Raw genomic sequence first — 6,298 nt, forward strand, 5'->3', positions numbered from 1 at the left:
CAAATACAGTGCAAAGTATATGAAGTTATTATTCTCATGGCGAAGTTTGCACTAAATTTGTAATTAAAGGATAGTTTTACCATTTTACCTAGGTGTTTAAAGTGAGGATATTAAGATAAAGAAATACTTTGTTTTTGGTAAATTGTAGTTATAGAAAACGATAACAAATAAAAATATAAAAAAGACACTGCAGTTAACATTCTTGATCATGGTAAATTAATATTTAAAACAATTAGCAAGCAGTCATTGAACAATTAAAGAGTAACTCCACTTTTGCTGAGAAACAAGCATTCCCCTCTGGGTTATCTAAGTACATTGCAAAGATTTTATCAAACTTTGTTGTAGAGTCTTAGCTTTTGTTATTTGAAAGAAATAGCTGTTTGTTTGTCTGTGTCCATGTTCAAAGTGAATGTGAATGGAAGTTTATTTGGTTGATGCGGAGGAAGGTGGTAGGATCTACATCCCTTTAGATGTGATATCCCCCTAACCAACCTTTACATTTTCGTTGCAGGGGATGCCTGAAATCATATCTTTGTACAGACATCTGGAAAAATCAGTAAGTGTCACACTTACCCCTAATGCAGGTGGTCAGACACTATAGCTAGCTTCTGTGTTCTTCACCAATAGCAGCCCCCATTCCCATAAGGCAAGCAGGCCTACTGGTACTCGGTTGCCCCCAGAACTTGCTCTAGTGCCTGGCTACGATGCCGGGGCAGGCACGCACTGAACACAGCAAACAAGTAGTTGCGGTTGGCAGACAGGCAGATTGGTTCAATGACAGTTCAGGTACAAGGCAGGCAAGGTTCAGAATAGTTAGGGTCAAATGTGTACACAAAAGACAGGAGAGTTCAGAGAGAAGTTAATATCCGCTCTGAGGTCATCAATGAGGGAATCCAAACTAACAGGGCAGACAAACAGTGAGTTTGGGGCATGTGTTACAAATGCTATCACAAGCATAAGACTGCAGGCTTGACTGGTTTAAATCAGGCTTGGTCTCCATCCAGTGACTGGCCACATCAAATACTTTGCAGCTGGACAGATAGACAGAGAGAGAGAATATATCATAACTAAAACCAGGATGCTGGAAAGGCACCAACGGCTGTGATGGAGCAGGAGCTCTACAAGATCCTGACAGTAGGCCATTCACACAAGCAGGAAATGACATGTCTGGGGGGGGGGGTACATCATCTGTGTACAGAATGCCTCCAGGTTGCCATATTGCATTGCATTTTAGAGAAAATTACAGAGTTGTAGATTGAAAATGAAAAATCATTTTTAATAGCATTGAATTACAATATGACTTGTGTAACAATTGTATATGCTATATTATTTTTTTATCTGCTATTTTTTTACCATGAAAAAATTATATTGCTATAGTCTGACCACACTAACAATTTCTACTGCTAAGGGAGACGCCCGCGTTACTGCATTTAATGTCCATGGCAGCATGCCTGAAAGTGTGAATATGTCATTCAGTGCTTCTCCAGACTGGTGCTATCCATTGTGGTACATTACTGCAAATGTGTTAATGTGAATCAAGGCCTGCGCAACAACAAACAAAAAAGTAGATCTGCATAATTGTTTAAGGGCAGCACACTACAGCACACATGGCTGGTGGTGGACTAAAGCGTGGCTGCATTGCAGGCTATTGTACTTGCATGTTGGGATGCCTTCAACACTCCAAAAAATGTGGATCCAGCCTCTAAACTACTGCTAGACACAGTGGGGTTGATTTACTAAAACTGGAAAGTGCAAAATCTGGTGCATCTCTGAATAGAAACCAAACAGCTTCCACATTTCTTGTCAAAGCTTAATTGAACAAGCTGAAGTTAGAAGCTGATTGGCCAACCTGCAGAGCTGCACCAGTTTTTGCACCCTCCAGTTTTAGTCTGGGTTCACACTGATGCGGTACGGAATTCTCAGCGTTTTCTGTGCAAATTCCCCACCACATCACAATCGCACCCCGTTCATGCGAACCGCTGCGGGTGTGTATGTTAAGTTAACAACACCCCGAAATCTGTCCGAAAAACACAGTGCAATGCGCAGAATTGGATCGCATAGGTGTGAATACCCATGCAATTCGATTCTAGTGCGGACCAAAAAAAGGGACCTTTTTGGTACGGGTGCAGTGTGATTTGAACCATACAAAATGTATGGCTCTAATCGCGGTGCACACAAATTGCATGCGATTTGCACAGGAGTGCGGTTCCTGTGCGAATAACATGCAATATACCACACTGCACATATGTGAGCCCAGCTTTAAGCCTTGTACACACGATGAGAATATTGGATGAATGATCGTACATATTTTTTTTTGCACGTTAGTCTCATATCAAAAATGAAGAAGCTACTAAAGTTCCAAAAATTTTCATATGACAGAACGCAACTTCGGAAGTGATGGAACGCATTGTATTGTATTGTATTGTAATGTATTCTTTTGTTTCCCAGGATGTGCAGTCTTGGTCACTCGATTTTTTATGGACGAATACTGCGCTAACTGAACGAAAATTGTTTACTTTGTTATCATACAAGAAACATTTTTGTGCTTGTCCCTTTTTTGCATGAACTGCCGTGATTGGCTCTTTAAAGCTGTGTACTAACAATCAGATTATTGGACGATCGCTCCGAAAGCGGTATTTTTTATCCGATTTTCCCATCGTTTGTACTAGGCTTTAGTAAATCAACCCCAATGCTTTTACAGTGGCTCCAATCTGACAGAGAAACAGGCGCTGCTCAATCCAGCCCAATGAGTCAAGTGTATGAGATGGCCTCAGCCACTACCCCGGCCATGCCATATGAGACATTTCCTCCCTCCCAATGGGGTATGGTCACAAGTCACCTCAGTGACCAAGCTCTGGTGGGTGGGGAAAAACACCTCAGATGGCATGGTCGGAGTAGCGGCTGAGGCCATCTCATACACTTGACTCATTGGGCTTTTTTGAGCAGCGTCTGTTTCTCTGTCAGAATGGAGCCACTGGAAGCACTTTGGAGCACTGCTTCCATATACCGGTGAGGTTACTTTCCCTCACTTTCTGGCTTGGAGTGGCACCACAAGTTTTCTCTGCCCTATGTTTTTACATTAATTATGTCAACAATGTTAGTGAGGATTAACTGAGATATCCGGGCTGAAATTTACTATTCCATCTCTAGCACAGTGACAACAGTGATGATAATGGCTCATTTGCTCTCTACCTTGCCCTTTCACAATATATTTTGTATTCAAAATGTTCTGTGATTGGACAAGGGGAGAACAGGGGCCAGTGACTACCATGGCCACCCCTCTTCCATTCACAAAAGGTCTTGTAATCTGTAAAAAAAACAGGTTTTGAGAATGGAGACAGCAACCTGCTATCATCACTGTACTGGAGCTGGAACAGCCAATTTCACTGCCGAACGTTCAGCACTTACAGTAGCGTAAGGGGAGAATACAACTAAGAGATGTACCTATTGCAGGGACTTCCAAACATGGGGCACCCATCATTAAAGGTAGGTCATTTTCACAAAGAAATTATCCAAAAATCGATTTTTCGCAGAATTTCCAAAGGCCTTGCCTGGCCACCTTTTTAAAGGCTCAGTGGGACTGGTCATATATGAGAGGATTAATAAAGCAGACCGAATTCAGTGCTCATTTTATGGACATCACTTGGAACACTCTTTTAACTGCTGGACAGCAGCAGCACCATCAGAGCCAACTGGAGTTGCTATCCAAATACTGACTTTTTAAATGTCAGTATTTGCACAGGCTTTGTAGTGCTCTTGCCTTCTGCACCATTGACATGTCTTTTGTCTGTCATCATCCTTGAAGGAGTCGGTGCATCATTGACCAGAAGCTTCTATTTATTCACATCAATATCCAGACCAACTAGGTGCATGTGCTACTCCTAGCCCTTGTGCCACCCTGCTTGTTCTATCAGGTGCCCTGTAAGAGAGGTCTTATCAGGCTTAGCAATAACTAAAGCAGGTCATACATGGGTCGAATTCTGAATGATTTTTCAATCAAAAATCGAAAACATTGTTCGTTCTGTAAACCGATGGTGCCACCGATGATTTAAAAAATCAGTAGTTTTTCATGAATTTTCCAACATGCCGATAAACAAAATGGAGAGGAACCATGAAAATTGGCCAGTGCCATTGCCCCCCTAACACAGCGAAAATCGTCCAATTATTCTTAGGTCCGATTTTTGAATGAAAAATCGTTTGAAAACCAACCCATGTATGGCCGCCCTTAGGATTTGCCTGCTTTGGAATGAAAAGGAACTGTGAGAGATTGACCATTTTTTGTTTTATTAACCTGAAATGTATTTAGGCCATCTAAAGTGAAGGTTTAACTGGGCTTTTAGATGCCTTACTGCATCAAATTTCTGTTGCATATGTTGCATATAGGGATAAGCTTAAGCTCGGTCTGAACCGGGTTTGGTCCAAATCCAGATGTGAGCTGTCATTGCTGAGCTTTGCAACAGTTTTAGGCAGGTGTGAGGAAATGCTGTGAAGTAGGAATGCTTTCAAAATACATATATATATTTAATATTTTTATCAATTTTCAAAATAAAAAGTGAGCGAACAGAAGAAAAATCAAAATCAAATCAATATTAGGTGTGACTACACTTTCATGTTACAGTTCATACACCATGGCAAGACTGAGCACAGCAACAAGACACAAGATAGTTATACTTCATCATTCATCATCATCGTCTCTCCCAGGCAAAGATTTCAGAGCTGACTGGGGTTTCAAGATGTGCTCTTTTGAAGGAGCTGAAAGAAACAGGCAGAGTTGAGGACCGTAGATACAGTAGTTGGCCAAGAAACTTAATGCAGCAGATGAAAGACACATCATGCTTACTTCTCTTTGGCATCAGAAGATATCCAGCAGTGCCATCCGCGCACAACTGGAGGAAACCATTTCTGAAAATGGAGGGTCAAGATCAATGGTTCCCCTCATTGCAGAAAATTTCAGCCATATACTTATGCCATACCATCAGGGATGCATGTGACTGGCCCCAAATGTATTCTGCAGCAGGACAAGGACCCCAAACATACAGCCAATGTCATTAAGAATTATCTTCAGTGTAAAAAAGAACAAGAAATCCTGGAAGTGATGGTTTGGCCCCCACAGAACCCTGAGCTCATCATCATGGATTCTGTCTGGGATTACAGGAAGAGACAGAAGGATCTGAGGCAGCCTACATCCACAGAAGATCCATGGTTAGTTCTTCAAGATGGTTGGAACAACCTACCTGCCGAGTTCCTTCAAACGCTATGTGCAAGTGTACCTAGAAGAAGTGATGCTGTTTTAAAGGCCAAGGGTGGTCACCGAATATTGACTTGTTTTGGATTTCTCTTCTGTTCATCTACATTCTATTTTGTTAATTGACACAAATAAACTATTGACACTTCTGTTTCTGAAAGTATTCTTAATTTTCACACCTACCTAAAGCTTTTTCTCAGTAGTGTGTGTATACACACACACAGTGCTCAGCATAAATGAGTACACCCCTTTTGAAAAGTATGATTTGAATCAATATCTCAATGAACACAAGAACAATCTCCAAAATTTTGACTAAACTGAGTTTTATAGAACATTTGCTCAGCTCATTACATGAACGTAAGGTTAATATTATTAGCTTAGATGATAAAATCTTCAGTTTTACTCAAATTAGTTGATCAAAAATGAATACACACCACAACAAAAACTACTACATCTAGTATTTTGTATGACCTCCATGATTTGTAAGGACAGCACCAAGTCTTCTAGACATGAAAGTTGGCGACATATTGCAACATCTATCATTTTCCATTCTTCAAAAATTACCTCTTTTATAGCCTGGATGCTGGATGGAGAGCAATGCTCAACTTGTCTCTTCAGAATTCCCCATAGATGTTCAATTGGGTTCAGATCAGGAGACGTACTTGGCCACTAAATCACTTTCACCCTGTTCTTCTAAAGTAATGCAACAGTGGCCTTAGATGTACGTTTGAGATTATTGTCATGTTGGAAAAGTGTACGATGACCAAGGGCACAGAGTGATGGTAGCATCTTCTCTTTCAATATAGAGCAGTACATCTGTGAATTCATGATACCATCAATGAAATCCAGATCCCCGACACTAGCAGCACTCATGCAGCCCCACAGAAGGACACTGCCACCTTTGCAACACCATACAGTTTTGAAGCCATCAGCTCCAAAAACATTTATCTTGGTCTCATCACTCCAGAGTACAGAGTCTTCTTCTTTTTCAGCATGCGCCCTGGCAAATTCTAAGAGGGTTTTTTGTGCTTGGGCTTTAGGAGAGGCTTCCTT

This window comes from Staurois parvus, unplaced genomic scaffold, assembly GCF_062004578.1.
Source record: "Staurois parvus isolate SC_StPar_1 unplaced genomic scaffold, SC_StPar_1.0 ptg000294l, whole genome shotgun sequence".
NCBI classification, from domain to species: Eukaryota; Metazoa; Chordata; class Amphibia; order Anura; family Ranidae; genus Staurois; species Staurois parvus.